General features: G+C 46.8%; 1 non-coding gene across 1 annotated transcript; it reads right to left on the bottom strand.

The window, feature by feature from the left end:
* Window positions 1-15,858: 15,858 nt before the first annotated feature.
* On the bottom strand, window positions 15,859-15,945 carry TRNASTOP-UCA (transfer RNA opal suppressor (anticodon UCA)). The gene has a single exon. It is a non-coding gene; the product is annotated as a tRNA-Sec (tRNA).
* Between the last annotated feature and the right edge of the window lie 1,955 nt (window positions 15,946-17,900).

Consider the following 17,900-nt stretch of genomic DNA (forward strand, 5'->3'; position numbering starts at 1 on the left):
AGGTCTAGTGGGGCCTTACCCCTGGTAGGCTCATTTACCAGTTGATGAAGGAAATTGTCATCTATACACTCCAGGAACCTCCTTGACTGCCTCTTCTCTGCAGTATGAAGCTCCCAGCAGATATCTGGCAGGTTAAAGTCACCCACAAGAACAAGGGCTGGAGATTTTGAGACATCCGCCTGCTGCTTGTAGAACAATTCATCTCCATCATCCTGGTTGGGCGGTCTGTAACAGACTCCCACAAGGGTGTCAGCCTTGTTGGCCTTGCCCCTGATTCTGGCCCACAGGCACTCAACCTTGTCACTGCTGACCTCAACTCCAACAGAGTCAAGAGACTCTCTAACATATAAAGCCACCCCTCCACCTCTCCTTCCCTGCCTGTCCTTTCTGAAGAGCTTGTAGCCCCCTATAGCAGCACTCCAGTCATGTCAGTCATCCCACCACATTTCTGTGACAGCAACTATGTCATAGTTTTCCTGCTGCACTGTGGCTTCCAGCTCCTCTTGTTTGTTTCCCATACTGCGTGCATTGGTGTACATGCACTTCAGCTGGGCCATTGATTTCATTCTCAACTCGGGCTCTATGCCCTTAGGCCTATCTCTGGAGAGCCCAGTTGCCGTCCCTTCCCCCTTCAAACCTAGTTTAAAGCCCTCCTAACCAACCCTGCCAACTTATGGGCTACAGTTCTTTTGCGCTTCCTAGACAGATGAAGCCCATCTGGTTTGACGAGACTGGGCAACATGGAGTTTGCCCCATGATCAAACAAACCAAAATTTTGACGATAGCACCATCCCCTAAGCCACCTATTGGTAAGCTGGGCTTTCCTAAACCTCTCCTTATTCATCCCAGCTAGCACAGGAACTGAGGCAATTACTACCTGTGCTCCTGTCCCATGAAGAGATCGGGTCAGTGCCTTGAAATCTTTTTTAATTACTCTGGTACTCCTTTTATTAATGTCATCACTTCCAACCTGGACAACCAACAGCGGGTAATAGTCTGAGGGTTGGATAAGCTTAGGAAGTCTTTTGGTAATATCCCTCACCCTGGCCCCGGGAAGGCAGCAAACTTCCCTGTGGGACGGGTCTGGTCGACATATAGGGCCCTCAGGTCCCCTCAGAAGGGAGTCACCGATTACAACAACCCTTCTCTTTTTCCTCTTACCTGTAGTTGTAACCCGTCCGGTAGACTGGGGGTAACCAGAAGACCTTGTAGACAGATCCTCCTCCTGACTGTCCTCCAACAGACTGTCTGAGTCCAGGGCCATATACTTGTTTCCCTTTTGCCAACTCTAGAGCTCGAGTGAGTGATATCAGTTCTGCTTTCTGGTCTGAGGTTCCTTGTTTCACGAAGCTGCTACTGGCAGAAAACCAATCTTCTGCTTCCAGGAATGGTTCTTCTTCAAGGTTTGGATGGCTGGAATAAACTGCTTCAGTGTTCTCCAGGCAGTCATGTACAATGGATTCAGCTGTAGATTCACCTTTTAGGAATGAATCTGGGTTGACAACGTTAGTCACTTGAATACCTATGTCATCTGATTCAGCCAGGATAGCTTCATATTTCAGGAATTGAGAGGGTGACAGCCAATGATTCCCTTTCTGCACCAGTGCTGCTGACACTGTGTGGGAGACCAGTACAGTAATTTTCTGTTCCAGTGTAAATTTCATAGCTTTTTCTGTGTTTATGATCACTTCTGCTACTGCTCTCAGACAGCTGGGCCGTCCCTTGATTACTGAATCCAATTACTTACAGAAGTAGGCTGCTGGCCTTTTGTCTGACCCCAGCTGCTGGGCCAGGACCCCTAAGGCCATTCCTTGCTGCTCATGCTAAAACAACTAAAAGGCTTCATCACATCAGGCAATTCCAATGCTGGAGCCCTCATGAGTTCTTGCTTTAGCTGCTTAAAGGCCCCATTTGTTTTGGGGGTCCAGGCTATGTTGTCTTTAGTAGCTTTCAGCAGGTCATGCAATGGCTTTGCAATTAGTCCATACTGATATATCTATAAACACCACCAACCTGTCATTCCCAGAAAGGCTCGAAGATCTCTCACTGTCTGTGGTTTAGGTGTCTGGCTGATGGCTTCTTTTCTTGCTCTTCCTAGGGAGCATTGTCCACCAAATACTTCATATCCCAGGTATAACACTTGCTTCTGCACCAGCTGCTCTTTCTGTTGAGAGACTCGGTACCTATTGAGGACCAAAAGTTTAGCAAACTTGCTGTCCACAGAATACAATCTTCTTGTTTTTCAGTGGTTATTAATAAGTTATCTATATATTGCAGAAGTATACCTTTTCCTGGTGGCAACTGCTATTGTTCTAATTCTTTAGCTAATTGATTTTCAAAAATTATTGGGCTATCGTAGAATCCTTGAGGTAACACTGTCCAAGTCAGCTGGGCTTGGTTTTTTTTTTGTTTTATTTTTTTTTATTAAAGCCTTCTTACTTAAACACAAATATCTTTTGACTTTCCTTATGATGCCTTAAAAGTCTGTAAAAAAGACTCCAAGCCAAATTTTTAGTAGGAGATAAGATAAAGGGTAGTTGCTTTAATGAGCACTTTGGCTCATCCCGGAATACATAGACGCGCGTGTGTGCAAGCTTTGATTTCCATAGCTTTTATAATATAATCCATCCAAATCACCACTTTACACATTTCCAGTTCCATCTCTGTCCCCTCCCAGTCCCACCCATCTCAGGAATTGGGGCTGGAGGTGATGAGACCCCCTTCTTCATCCGCCTCCTCTTCTTCAGCATACAAAGGGCTTTTGGACGTTTTCCAGTGTTCTGGGTCACTCTGCTCCGTGTTTATGTTTTCTTCTGATACCCTTCAATCTTGTACCTTGAAAAAGAGACTAAACAGCTAGAGAATCATAGCTGCCCATTATGGGGCAGGGGTAGAGATAGAAAGACATTAAACTTAGGCTGCTAAAATATTAACCCGCTAAAATCTACTTTACTTCATCTACTTGTGTTCCTAAAATCTACAAAATGTGAAACATCTGATCATGCAATAAGCGATTATGCAAACACTAACTACATATATCACTAAAAAAAACAGCTGTTTTATCCAGGTCCAGTTCGGCAACCATGAAGTGAGTTTATGGAAAATATCATCCAGGCCCAGTGAAACATCATCAAGGGTTACCTGATGTAGAATTTTGGTTTGCTTCTGAATTGCAGCCAAATTTCTATGAATTCTTCCACTTTGGTTTATATAGGAACAACAACTAGTGTTAATGACTTTACACACCCCTCCCTGTGAGGCTAGTATCAAATTCAGGGCCATTCTATTTTGCAGAACTACATGAGACAAACTGTGGACCTCTTCATTTAAATCTGTAATAGCATCTGTGGATTGATTTAGGAGGTTTTCAAGGATAGCTGAGATGTTAACAACTGCTTTCTCTAGTTCACTTACTCCTAGAGATGGAATCGCAGCCCTGACTATGCTGTGGAAAAGTGTGGGACGATCTATAAGGGGATTATTGGTTCTTGTTGAGGAATATTTCAATAACACAGGCCACAGTGTGTTATTGGAAGCCTATGTGCACAGCCCAGGCCATGGAGAGGGAAACGGGGCCCTCCTGCATCTTTAAGCCTGCTTCAAGAAGAGCAGTAAACAATAGAAAGAATGCGGCAGCCATTAGGAGAAGCAGGTAAGCACATTGATACAGAAGAGCATAGTTTTGAGAAAAGTACCAATCCAGCTGGGTGGTAAAGCAAGCACACCCTAGCCATTGACCAATGATATTCCTGTACTATTTGTGGACTCAGAAAGTATGCAATATGTGTGTGTGTAGTATAAACAATAAATCAGAGCACTGACTATACTTCTACGAAGGACACGTCTTTGACTCTGTGCCGAAACCTGTAGAGTTCAAAAAACCGACATTTCCTACTTTAGGTTCTTTTTACTCTTCTGGGATAGATTCTTTCCCAGTCCTCCTGTTCATCAATTCGGTCGAGGATTGTTATGTTTGGTATCACAGCTCCCAAGGCACAGACCCTATCTTTATTGAGGGGTAAAACTTTCCAGGCTTCATTTTCACAGATCCGGCACCACCCTGACCCCTGTTTAGGGACTATTCTCCAGGGTCGTGCTACCATTTTTATTACCATTTTGGGGGTTAACCCTTTAGTAGCTGTGCCTGTGTCACAATAGGTAGGAAGGGTGACATTTCCTGTAACATTAACAAACAGACAGTCTGATCGTCTTGACTGAGAATTACATTGCTCAGGGATATTGAATAATAGCCTTTCTCAATTGGTCTCCAAGTCCGCGGGACTCCAGAAGTTTCTCCAAAGTTTGTCTCATTCATTAAAATGACAATCAGGGGCCAATCACTTTCTTTATCATCAATCGCTGGCATTTGTGTACAAAGCCAGCAGTCAGCTTTGTGAAGGATTTTAGACTCATTTTGCACTAGGGTGTGATGGGTTTGATCCATGGCTTCCTCAGTAATTAGGTGTAACTGAGGAAGTGGACATTGCATGAGTATTCTACATGTGTTTTCCACGTAGCAGAGGAGGAGGGGAGATAGGAAGGAGTTTAATGTTCCTTCTTCTGGCGAGGCCTGGGGGCTGCAGGAGGAGCCTGGACGGTCCCTTGTTTCTGTTGGTTTTCCTAGCTCGGGACGTGGTGAGAGTGTATCATTACCTGTTCTCCTCCTTTCTTGAAGTTTTTAATTGTATTTGTCTGTTTCATTTGTTTTGGTTTGGTTTTGTTCCTCCTCATTCCTTGTTACCTCTTCCCTCTTCCCTTTTCCTTTTTTTTCCCTGGGGTGGGGCCTGTCCTAGTTCAGCAGGTGGGACCAGTTATCACTGTGTGTGGGATGATCAAAACTTTGTATTCTACCGCCTCTATTAATTTCCCAAGAACAGTGGACCATTTGCAGCAGCTGCCCAGGGAGTCATTAGCACCTTCACACCCAGCCTGGGGGGGCGTAGCTGCTAATGGGCCATCAACAGTTCAGGGATACCCCATGACTCACAGAGTTAATCACCCATTGTGTGAGTCCCCACCCTGGGGGAGGGACTGGGTGCTCCCTGAGGGTACATAAGTGGTGGGTAAGAAGACCTCGGGAACCACTTGTCGGATCCAGAGGAGCAGCAGGACCTCGACAGGAGGAGACCACCACTCTCGACCAGACTACGACTGCCACTCTCGACCAGGCTACAGCCATCACCTGCACCAACAGGTTTTTTCACTTCCTTTTGCTTTGGACTTGGGGGAACCACGCGGGTCTCAGCACAAGGGCTAACAAACCCCTTTGGGTTTGTGCCCCAGGACACTGAGTTATACTGCTGGGTTTTGTGAGTTAAAACCAATTTCTCCTGGTGCCATTGTATTATTGTAATATTATTATTAAATTGTAGCTCTGACTTATAATCTCTCTCGTGTTGAGTTCATTTCTCCTGCTGGTTTATATTTAATCCAGCACAGGGCCCCACATAGTGTGTACAATTGTATATGTGTCGGAGGAGACCTGGGGTTTATACAGTGGCAAAAATACTACAAGAGATGGATAGACGAGGACGCCGAAGTCCAGGAACCCGGCTCCCCGAATATGGAAGCTCTGCGAGAGATTTATAAGGACTTTAATAAGTTCACACCCTATATTGATGTTTCCCCAGTTTAAATGTTATATCCTTATTGTGGCTACCCTGGTTATTTTTCCCTTAGTCGTTCTTTATCCAAGTTTCCTCTTCCCACAAAACCCTCTGGGTCGCAGCCCCCTGTCCTGGTGCGCCCCGGCCATGGAGGCGGTTGCCAGCGGGGCTGCCTGCGAGGCGCCGCTGGAGCCCGGGCAGGGGCTGTCCCTGCCTTGGAGTGCCAGAAGCCCTACGGTTGAATTTCCCCGCCCACCTCATTCTCCTATTGGTCCTTTTGCCGCTCCTCCCCTCCCTCCTTCCCTTTGTTTGCATGCGCCCAATGAGGTGTGTTGCTCCTCCCCGTCTCTGCCCCGTCTCCGCCCCTTCTCCCCGCCCACATCCGGGGAATTCCCATGCTCCCCTTATAAGCTAGCGCGCGGCATTAAACTTGGCTTTTCCTCCTGGACCTCCGGCTGGTGTGGACTTATTCCGTTCGGGGTGGTCGCTGGGCCGGGGGCGGGAGGAGCTGACCTCGCTTCTAAGGGGCCTGATCCTAGGGAGCCCCGCTGGCTGCTTTCCTAGCCTTGCTCCTGGAAGCTGAAACCTCTCCACTGTATCAGTGGGCCTTTTACAATCCGCTGATACGTATGTGGTTGCAAATGTTAGAAAATATAATTTCTGTATTAATTCAGTTCAGTTTCTTTTGAGTTCTTTTCTTTTCAGGTTTTTTTTTCCCTTTGCTGGGAAGACTCTGGGAGGAGGGAGGAGGCAGTCCAGGGTTGGTAAAAAAACTAGGCCAACCCTAGACATTATTTTTGGTGGCCCATAAGGGGAACAAACCTTCAGATGTTTTTGTTCATTTTGTAAACAATCTATTGTTTACAGAACAGAGTCCGGGAGAACTGCCAACTGAAGTTTTAGTTACAAAACAATCACCGGGAAGGCAGCCAAGAGTACTTTGTTGATATAAACAAGAGTTTTTTGTTTGGGACCAGAGGGCTCAGGATAAGGTAACCAATGGACAGAATGGGTTTAACCTTTTTTAGCAACTACCTGAGGGGTACCAGAGGAGGTCGCTCTAACCATGACCCCGCAGTTTGCATGGCCCCACAGCCTCTTATAGTGAAAGGCCTCTTGTTAAGAGTCATTCTACTCTTTTACATTCTGATGTTGGTAATACTTGTTCCTGTTTTGGGAAGTCCTATAGTGAAGAGTCCAGGACTGGATGATGAATGTAACCCATGTGAGTCTGTCCTAAATGGTGACATTAAAGGCCTGTTAAAATGTGACATTAAAGGCCTGTTAAAAGAGATTCCTATTGTTACAATCGGTTCCAGTTATTACCTAAATTGTATTGTGACAGCACTAGTGTTTATGAAAGTAATGAAACTGTTGTTTAAAATGGGAAGAATGCTGGCATTTTGTTGCTTCCCCTGTTTTAGATCTAAGAAAGGCCATGCCTTGAGGGGACTCGCTGGAACTTTGGAAAGGGCTTCGGAGAGGCCAGTCCCTGGGTGGGATGGGGCTTGGTTGGATCTCGGTAAGGTACTAGGGCGTTTGGCACCTCCCGTTAACTGGGAGTTCACGTCAGAACAAGTGTGGTTCTGATGAGCTGGCCCGCTGTTTATCAGAAGGGTGTTTTTCCTACGAGGATCCGTATATGTGATTCTCTGCTTTGTGTTGGGGCCTGGCTAGTGCTTATCGATTTGCCATGGACCACTTTCAAAGGGTTGAGGCCAGGACAGGAAATGAAAATATGCCATCCGAGACCCATGTAGTTCCTGTTCAGCCTACCGAAAGCGGAGTCCAAATGCAGCAAAAAGACAATGCTGTCTCCGAAACCGAGGCTCAAGCTACAAACCAGGAAGTCAATGCCGTCCCTACTACAACCAGGGATGTTCCTGCCCCATCCACTTGAGATGGAGTCCAAACACAGCAAACAGATAATGCTGTGTGTAAGTGTGTGTTATATTGTAGTTCTCTCTCTTAGTTTTCTCTTTTCTGTATAAATACATGTAGTTAGTTCCAGCATAAACCTGGTTCTGAGGGTTTTTTTCCTCTCCCTCTTCTTTTTCCCTTAGCTGGTTGGGGGGAGGAGGAACCCTTTTCACTCTGTCCTGGACAGTTGGCATTTTGCCAGGACATGTTGGAGCTCCAGTATGAGCTGGAGTCCAAGGCAGCAAAATTGTACGCCACCACTGACATTGCAAATACATTCTTCTCCAGCCCCCTGGCACCAGAGTGCAGGCCACAGTTTGCTTTTACATGGAGGGGCGTGCAGTACACCTGGAACCGACTGCCCCAGGGGTGGAAACACGGTCCCATAATCTGCCATGGATTGATCCAGGCTACACTAGAGAAAGGTGAGGCTCTGGAACACCTACAATATATTGATGACATCATTGTATGGGGGGATACAGCAGAGGAACTTTTTGAGAAAGGAAAGAAAATCATCCAGAGTGTCCTCAAAGCCGGTCTCGCCATCAAATAGAGTAAGGGCAACGGACCTGCCGGAGAGATCCACAAGCTTTCCTGTGTGCCATAGGTTTCTGTAGGATGCATATTCCTGAGTACAGCCAAATCATAAGCCCACTCTACTTAGTGACTCATAAGAAGAATGATTTCCAATGGGGCCCCAAACAGCAGCAAGCCTTTAAACAGATGAAGCAGGAGATTGTACATGCTGTGGTCCTTGAACCAGTCAGGACAGGAACAAACGTGAAAAATGTACTTTATTCTGCAGCTGAGGATAATGGTCCTTCCTGGACCGTCTGACAAAAGGTGCCTGGTGAGGCCTGAGGCCAACCACTCAGATTCTGGAGGCAAAGCTACAGAGGATCTGAAGCCAACTACATCCCCATGGAGAAGGAGATCATGGCAGCTTATGAACTGTAGGTACAGGAAAATCAAGGGTGAGCAATTCAGATCTATATAAGACCCTGTGAGACTGAAAGCAGCTAAGAATAGACAATGTCACAGCTGCTGCAGACTGTTGGAGGAGAAATCTCTCCCAGGTAGTTTTTAGCAACTCCCTGGGGGTTTCTCATGAGAACTCCTCACGTCTCCCACAAGACTCCGGAGGTGTTCTTGAAAACAGTCAGGATGAGTTCACCAAAACACTGGACTTGTGAGATATGGATTATAACCTATTAGAGTTTGCAGTTAGGTGGTGTGAGGTTCAATTTAGCCAAATGAACGTAGCCTTAACCCTATATAAACCGTGTGTAATAAACGGCATTCACTTGATCATACTGGTCTGTGTGTGGTGGCCATACTTCTCTGCATTATTTATTGTTTACTTTAATGAATGAATACAAGCAGCCTCAGAGGTGATTGGCACAGAAGCACAGTTTCTCCCGGCTCTCCGACTACCAGTGCTGAGCTGGATGTTCAGGGGAAAGGTGCCGTCTATGCATCATGCCACCGATGCTACATGGAGTAAGTGGATTGCTCTGATCACATAGCATGCCTGGATTGGAAACCCAAATTGCCCTGGGATTCTGGAGATCATAACAGATTGGCCTGAAGGTGGGAACTTCAGTCTGGCAGATGAGGAGGAAGGAAAACAGGTGGTACGGGCTGAGGAAGCTCCAACCACACAATCAGTTACCCGAAGGAGAAACACATTATGCCCTTTTCACTGATGGTTCCTGCCGCATTCTAGGGACGAACCAAAAGTGGAAAGCAGCTGCCTGGAGTCCCACCCAACAAGTGGCAGAAGAAACTGAAGGAGAAGGCAAATCGAGTCAATTTTCAGAGCTCAAAGCCGTCCAATTGGCCCTGGGCATCGCTGAACGAGAGAAGTGGTCAAGGCTTTACCTCTACATTGACTCGTGGATGAGAGCCAATGCTCTGTGGGGGTGACTGGAAGGATGAAAGAGGACTAATTGGAAGCATAGAGGAAAACCCATCTGGGCTGCTGCTATGTGGCAAGACATTGCCACCCGGGTAGAGAAGCTGACTGTGAGAATCCCCCATGCAGATGCCCATGTGCCCAAAAATTGAGCTAATGAGGAACATCATAACAATGAACAGGTAGACCGAGCTGCACAACTCAAGGCATCACAGTTAGATCTGGACTGACAGCATAAGGGAGAGTTGTTTCTAGCTCGATGGGTCCATGATGCCTCAGGCCATCAGAGCAGAGATGCCACCTATAGATGGGCACGAGACCAAGGGGTGGATCTAACTATGGACACTATTTCCCAGGTTATCCATGATTGTGAGACATGTGCTGCAATTAAACAAGCAAAGAGAGTGAAGCCCCTGTGGTATGGTGGACATTGGGATAAGTATAGATATGAGGAGCCTTGGCAGGTTGATTATATCACACTGCCACAGACTCACCAAGGTAAATGTTATGTGCTTACCATGGTGGAAGCAATCACTGGATGGCTGGAGACATATCTGGTGCCTCACGCCGCTTCCAGAAATACCATCCTGGGTCTTGAAAAGCAAGTATTGTGGTGACACGGCACCCAAGAGTGAATTGAGTCAGACAACGAGACCCATTTCAGGAACAGTTTAGTTACCACCTGGGCAAAGGAGCATGGCATTGAGTGGGTGTATCACATCTCATACCATGCAGCAGCCGCTGGAAAGATTGAACGGTGAAATGGACTGTTGAAAACCACTCTGAAGGCATTGGGTGGGGGGAGTCTCAAGCACTGGGATCAGCACCTAGCAAAGGCTACATGGCTAGTCAAAACTAGAGGCTCCGTCAGTTGAGCCAACCCTGCCCAATCAGAGTCCCTTCATGCTGTGGATGGAGACAAAATCCCAGTAATTCACTTGAGAGGTATGTTAGTGTGGTAGTTTTGGCTTTAGTTTTAGCTAGTCCTCAGTTCAGCAGGCCCAGAGAGTCTACGTAGATTAGAGACAAACATCACCTGACTTAAGCAACCAAAGAGATATTTCATATCATTTTGACGTCAACATCAAGTATAAAAAAAGGTGTAGGCAGTGCCTAGCTCAGTCCCTTGATGGCCGGGTGCCGAGCGGACCTGCTATCACCGTTGCTGGAGGTGTTGCACAGCTGTTTAGTTTGGAAAGTACCTTTTTTTTGTTGTTGCTGTTGTTGGTTTTCTCCTCTCTTGCCGGGTATCCTTTGGGGGGAGCTTGTTAGAGTGGTTTTGTGAGCTGGGGTGGTGGAAGTCTGTGTTGTTGGGTGGGTGACTTGGTGGTTGTTGTTGGGTTTTTTTTCCCACATTTGTATATATATGTATCATATCATGTTCTGCTTTTAATTGTTTCTCTTTTGTATAATATAAGAAGCTTGCTATTTTGAGTTTTGAGGTTTTTTTCCTCTTCTTCATTTTTTTCCCCTCCCTCCTCTTCCCTTAGTGGCAGGGCAGGAGTGTGTGTGTGTAGGTGTGTAGATTCTCTCTCTCTGTTTTGGGCAGTTGGCATTTTTGCCAGCTCAACCTAACACAGGTAAAGCAATTTGGATTAACCCTGCCTTGAGCAAAGGCAAACCCATTCATGGGATTGTCTTTGCTAAGAGACCAAGATGTACCTGGTGGATAATGAGGGAAGATGGAGAGACCCAGTGTGTGCCTCAAGGAGATTTAACCTTGGGGTAAAGATAATTTGTATTCTGAGTTGTATGTTGCGGGAAATAAGTAACAGGACAAGGAAGACGTGAGCCAAGGTGGTGTTGGTGCCCAACAATCGATTGCTTCTCCTGGCCTGATGGAATGAAGCCCAAGATTTGGAGGGGTGAAAGACAGCCGTAAAAACAAGATCTGTGCAAGCAGGGGAAATAGGTGGATATGGGATCTGGGTATGACATAAATGGTATGGAATAAGGGGTGGAAACTGTGGCGGGTCTGGCTGAGTCGGAATTTATTTCCCCACAGTAGCCCTCACAGTGCTGCACTCTGCATTGGTAGCTAGAGGAGTGTTGATAACACACCCATGTTTCAGCTACTGCTGAGCACAGCATTGTAACATTCCTTCTTCAATCGAGGGTGAGATCCTGGAAGGGGACACAAGTAGGCCAGCTGACCCACACTGACCAAGGGGATATTCCAGGCCATATGACATCAACTCAGATATAAATGCTGAGGCAAGGAGCAGGAACAGCAGGCATTCATTGTCTCCAGTGGCTGCCTGCTGACAACCGTTACGCGTGCTGGAGCCCTGCTTCTCAGAGATGTGGCCGACCATCTCTGCTTATGGGAAGTAGAGATTAACTGCCAGCTTCTGCTTTGTGCATGTGCATGCTGCTTTGCTTTTTTTTTTTTTCTTGCATAAATATAAACTGCTTTATTGCAATGCACGATTTGTGTTGGTTTTTTTCTTCCACCTTACTCTCTCTCCTGTCCGTCTGGGAAGGGGAGTGATAAAGTGGTTGGGTGGGCACCTGGCATTCAGCCAAGGTGAACCCACCACAAACACACTCCCATTAACACACACACACATACAAAACACTTCACATTTTCTAGCATTAACCCTTACCATAGTATAGAATAAAGGTTGCTAGAGCCCTGGAGTTCCGACGTCCAGAGTCAAAGATTCTCCTCACAGAGGTAATGATCAATGCTCCGTTTATTGTTTATTACATACTTTCTTCTATCTCATACTTTTTAAAGCACGCGAATAATACAAGCACTTTATTGGTTAATCGCTACTGTCCACACGCCTCACAACACACTTTAATTGGTCCTTGCCCTTAGGGCACGTGTCTAACTTAACGATTCTATTGGTCTTTCCCGCCGAGCCAGAGCCTCTGTGTCACTGTCCATGCCTCTTTTTTGGCCACCTGCGTATTCCTATCTGTCTGCTGCTATTGTTTGCCACAAGTTTTGTTTACTTTTGACACAAATTCAAGGACTCGGCAGGCTTGCTGGGATCTGTACAGGCGGGGTTGTGCAAGCAGGCCTCAAGCAACATGCCGTGGCCTGTGCTATTCAAATATTCTTCTACAACAAATCCCCTCTTTTCTTTTTGCACAACCCAGGCCTGGTTGATTGCCTTGAACAGTAGTCGTTTGACACAACCTAAAGCACAGCTAAGTAGAAGCAAGCAAATTAAAACAGCAACTAAACACACAATACCTTATCTAAGCAAATCTTGCAGCCACCCGGTAATGCCCAACGATTTAAGCCAATCACTGAAGGGAGAAGTTGAAACCGTCAGTTGTCGGAAACCTTCCTGCAGCTGCTCAAGGCTTTTATGTATAGATTGGGAATGATCGGATAGGTTCATACAAGACATTCCTTCAAAGTCTTTGCACCCATGGCCTTGAGCTAACAGCAGGAAGTCTATGACAGCCCTATTTTGCAACACTGCATGCCTGATGCTATCTACATCAGTGGTCAGTTCTGAAAGGACTTCTGACGTTATGTTCAGTTCTTTTGCTGTCCAGCAAGCCAATTGTCGAATTACCCGTAAAGATTTTGCAGTGCCTATTCCAGATATTATTGATGTAATGATATTGACGGGAGTGCTCCAAAAGGCTACCCTGCTATCACAGTTTGGCCCTAGTTGGTATACTGATTGTTTACTACACCATACCTTGGTGCAGTTCCATAAGGTGTCATTCAACATTTGAGCTATGGTAGGCTTGAACAGAGTAAGTTTACCTAGATAGCAAGGGCCTCCAACTGCATTACTGGGGATACCAAGCCATGCTCTATCTCCACAAATTAAAAACATGCCTCTTGGTAATGCTAGTCCTGCGGTATTGTTTCCCCAAATGTTGGAGTACAGACATTCTGGAGGACAATAGCTGTTTTCTTGAATCTTTCTATAGACGGAAGACTTCAGTGGCACTGTCTGCACAGCTGACAATCGAACTTTACTGGACTCTAATAGGGCAGCAATGTCTTTATTTCCTTTGAACATCACAGCTCCAAAACTTGGGGGTGCTGATGCAATAAGGTCTAACTCTTGGGGCTCCACTATGGTTCTATTTAATGACATAATTAACACGCCTTGCCACCAAGCCGTGTAATTATATGCAGATATTGGTTTGGTGGCCTTGGCTGTGGCATCGGTCATTGTACACAATGTTTCATTCTTTACGTATCCTTTTAACCATTCAGGGGCAAATGTTGGGACCCCTATTAAGCATGTCCGGGCATTGCCATAGAGAGACAAAAAGAATCCTCTCCAGTTTCGTTATCAATAGTAATGTTGCTAACAGGCTCTATTTTTTGAAGGGTTGTGGCTGTACCGGGGCTAAGCAAGATCCACAACAAACACACACAACATAAACAATTGTAACCGGAGACGGGTTTGTGACCTGCTGAGACGACTTCACAAAAGTTATTGCAACAGGCCACTTTATTCATACGCACACACACTTATATACATCTTTAAGACTGTAACCTTCCGCAGGTGATGACACTTTGGCACTGATTATTGGCTAACAATGCTGTTTACATTACAAAGCCCCTCATAATTGGCTGACCATGCACATCTGCTGAGAAAGTTGGCAGCAGCCATTTCTGATTTCATTAATTAGTTCTTAAGGCTACAGCACTAATTTACATAGGCAGTTCAGCATATGGCTTGCTTTTTAGGTGAAATACCATATGAAATTCCAACAAACAATTAACTTTCTGGTCCATTGTACTTGTAATAAAACTTACTTTAATGCAAATATTTGTGGGGCTTACTTAAAATCTTAGGGATTCTCAAAAATTGCGAAATTAACTTCTTAACTTGGGATATTCAAAAGAGTTTTAGCTATACTACAAAATACAGACAGATTATTTTTGTAAAAACTATCAGAAGGCCACCTTGGGTGGTGATTGCTAATGTGAAATGCTATTATTGCTTTACGCTTACTACACTATATCTATGGCAGCAAACACCCTTAATTGGTGAGACATACACAACTACTTTATTTACATATTTCTCTGTTTAATTCCCACACTCCACCTGGTCCCCCATGTCCAAGAACCTTTGAAATCTTGATACGTGGGCCTACGTTGAAAAGCCTGGTGTACTGGCGGACTCGGCCACTTCTTCACCCAGCTGCTGTGTTCTTCATTGTCGCTTGATGTGTGGGCAGGCTCATCCGGAGGTGTGGCGGCTGGAGCAGGTTGAGTCCATTTGCTGGGCACCCACACAGGTCCGGTATCTGTGGAGACACAACTATAACCTCGCCCAGAGAACAATAAAGGCTTAGGAGCTACCCATTGACCTGTTTGGGAGTCCTTACACGTTACCTGCACTTCCTGTATGGGTGATATCCGCTGAGAGCTATAGTGTAACTGCACTGGGGTTTGTTCTGAATCTCTGCTTAGGCTCAGATAATTTAGGGTAAACAGCACCTTGCACAGGCAAGTTTGGGGATCAAGAATTTCTGACCCTTTCTGTTTCTGCAAGTACATTTTAAGGGTTCTATTAGCACGCTCTACTACTGCTTGGCCTGTTGACAGGTGGGGGATGCCAGTTACATGTTTAACGCCCCATGTAATAAGGAATCTCTGAACTCGCTCCCCTATATAAGCAGGAGCGTTATCTGTCTTTATGGTCTGTGGCACCCCCATAATGGCAAAACAGTTTGTCAAGCGCCTAATTATGTGTAGGCCTTTCTCTCCTGTCTGAGCTGTTGCCCAAACCAAGCTAGAATAAGTGTCTACGGACACATGGACGTACTTGAGTCGCCCAAATTCAGGAACATGTGTAACATCCATCTGCCATATCTCTCCTGCCTGTAGGCCTCGGGGATTTATCCCCATACCCAGAGTGGGTCCAAATTGACAACATTGAGGGCATGCTTTCACTAAGCCTTTTGCATCTTCCCATAGAATCCCAAACTGATGTCTTAAGGACCTAGCGCTCTGATGGAACATTGAATGACTGTCTTGGGCCATACCAAAAGAGCTAGCTGGCTTTTACATCCCTAAGCTAACCAGGGAATCTGCCTCTGCATTGCCTTCCCCAAGACCCAAGGAGGTCTGATGACTCCGTATATGCATTATGCAACACGGATGTGATCTTCAGTACATGCTGCAAAAGTAAAAACATTTCTAACAGTCTTTGATTCTTCACTGGTTTGATTAGGGCATCTTCTATGCGATTCGCAACCCCCACTGCATACTGTGAGTCTGACACCACATTCAGGGGTTCCGCTTTCCATTGCATCAGTGCCCAGGCAATAGCTGCTAATTCCAGCATTTTGATGCCGGAGGGGTTTTTTGATTTTTCAATTTTCATATTTTGTAGATTTTAGGAACACGGTAAATGTGCCTGCCCTTTATCTCCTACAAAAACTTGGCTCAGTCTTTTTTACAGACTTTTACGGCAAGTTTGGCGCCTGAAAGTTAGAATTGAACCACTCTGTCACTAGACAGCTACAGGTTTGAAGCCTGCACCCCAGACCACTGAGGGTCATCCGGGCAGTTACTTTGGGTTTCTGTAGCATTTGGCTACGGAAAGGGGGGATTTTTGCCTCTGGTAGGAATACGGAAGGGCTGGAAGGGAGAACTGGCCTTAGGCCTGGCCAGTTTCCTGGCCTGGGAGGGCGAGGGATTTCACCTGGGAGGGACGGAGTTGTCCCTTGGGCCTCGGGAAGGGCAAAGCACACAGCATTTGCAGGAGGGTAGCTGGCTGGGAGGCCGGTTGCAGGAGGGACGCCTCTTGTAAACTCTGGAGTCAAAGCTGTTTGGTTTAGCCTGAGGTACTGCTGGTGCTGCTAGAAGGATCACTATGGGCTGTGTCCAGAGTTCAGTGGAAGAAATACCAAAAGATTCCCCTTTGGGCTTCGTTTTAGATCACTGGAGTCCTCTTACTGGTTCTGAAACATCTTTGAAGAAACAGGAACTGTGTAGGCTCTGTCTTAATATGTGGCCACTGCATTGTAAGCGTGGGGGAAAGGTTTGGCCCAAAACTGGGTCTTTTGTGCTAGAGGAAGTGTTACAGCTAATTTCAGTCTTGCATAGAGAGGAAAGATGGAACGAAGTAAAGTATGCTGAGTTGTTTTGGCCTTTTGGTCCCATCCAGAATGGATGAGAGGGTACGAGAAGGGTAATATCAAGGATGGTTCCCCAGCTGGGGACCCAGGAGGGAAAGGCAAAGAGGAAATGGCATGGAAAATCTAAGAAACAGGATATTAGCCAGGTTTATATCCCTAAGGAAGAGGATTGTGACCTTTTAATTAATCCAACCTTGAGGGCTGGAGCAGCCGGAGGGGCTGCTGGATCTCGTCCTGGGACGAGAGCAGCGGTGGCTGCTGGATCTGGTCCTAGCGTGGGGGCAGGGGCTGCTGGAGCAGCAGTTCCCAGCCCAGGGTTGCTGGCGGGACCTGGTGGAGCAGCAGCAGGGGTGGCTGCTGGAGACGGGGGGTTGCTTGTCCCCTTACCGAAGCCGGAGCTGGCGGCGCAGAGCGGGCAGGCTGGTGGAAGTGGAGCTGATGCTCTGCAAGCGATTGATGGGGCTGCGGCTTTGCGGCCAGGCACGGCAGGGAAAGCCAGGGCGATCGATCAGCCAGGCGTGGTTACCATAGCAACAGGAGCCATAGAAGCAGCCAGAGCCAGGGCAGGGGCTCAGGCTGGAACACATCTCACAGCTAGAACAGATCAGCCCGTGGGAAGGGGAGATCGTGGACCTGGAGGGGCTGTGCTTGACCCCCCAGGGATGGCAATGCCAGGCAGGGAGGCAGGACCTGCTGACATCATAGACTTCAGTGCGAGCGATGGTGTGGTGGGAGGAGCTGCAGGAGAAGTTGGGGTGGCACCCAAAATGGAGAGACCCTCCCCATACAACGTAGGAGCTTTCGATCCTGCCTTTGAGGGCAGGACCAGGTACGCCTCCTTCCCCTTAACACCTCCCATTCCTTACCCGTATAGTTTATATCTGTACCCAGGTGGGTACAGTGGAGGCGAGGTTGTCCCCACTGCTCCGCCTTGGCATACAGAGCAGCAGAGCAGAGGCGGGGGGGGGCAGCGGGGGAATTTCCTGTCTAAAGCTCACAGCAACAGAGAGCAAGGGAACAGAGGAGGGGAAGCCTCCCCCCGCCGCTTTTTCCCCAGGGATAAGGAATCAGACATGGAGCCTTTAGGTGATGATTTGGATGGCTCAGAGGAGGAGGAAGCTCCCAGAGTAAGACCTAAAGTGAAAGCTTCTGCAGCGACCACTAAGAAAGTAGGGAAGAGATTGCTGACAGCCTTATCAGATCCAGATCCCATAGCTAGGAGAACAAGAAAAGGGAAGGAAAAGCGTGTGCTAGAAGTTCCTTTAAGGCAGGCTATGGGAAACCAAGGTCCTATGTATATAAAGACTCCTTTCTCACTGGTAGAGCTGCAGCAGTGGAAGGCTTCAGTGGGGTCATATAGAGACAATCCCGATAAGGTTGCT

Source organism: Pithys albifrons, chromosome 26, assembly GCF_047495875.1.
Source record: "Pithys albifrons albifrons isolate INPA30051 chromosome 26, PitAlb_v1, whole genome shotgun sequence".
Classification (NCBI taxonomy): domain Eukaryota; kingdom Metazoa; phylum Chordata; class Aves; order Passeriformes; family Thamnophilidae; genus Pithys; species Pithys albifrons.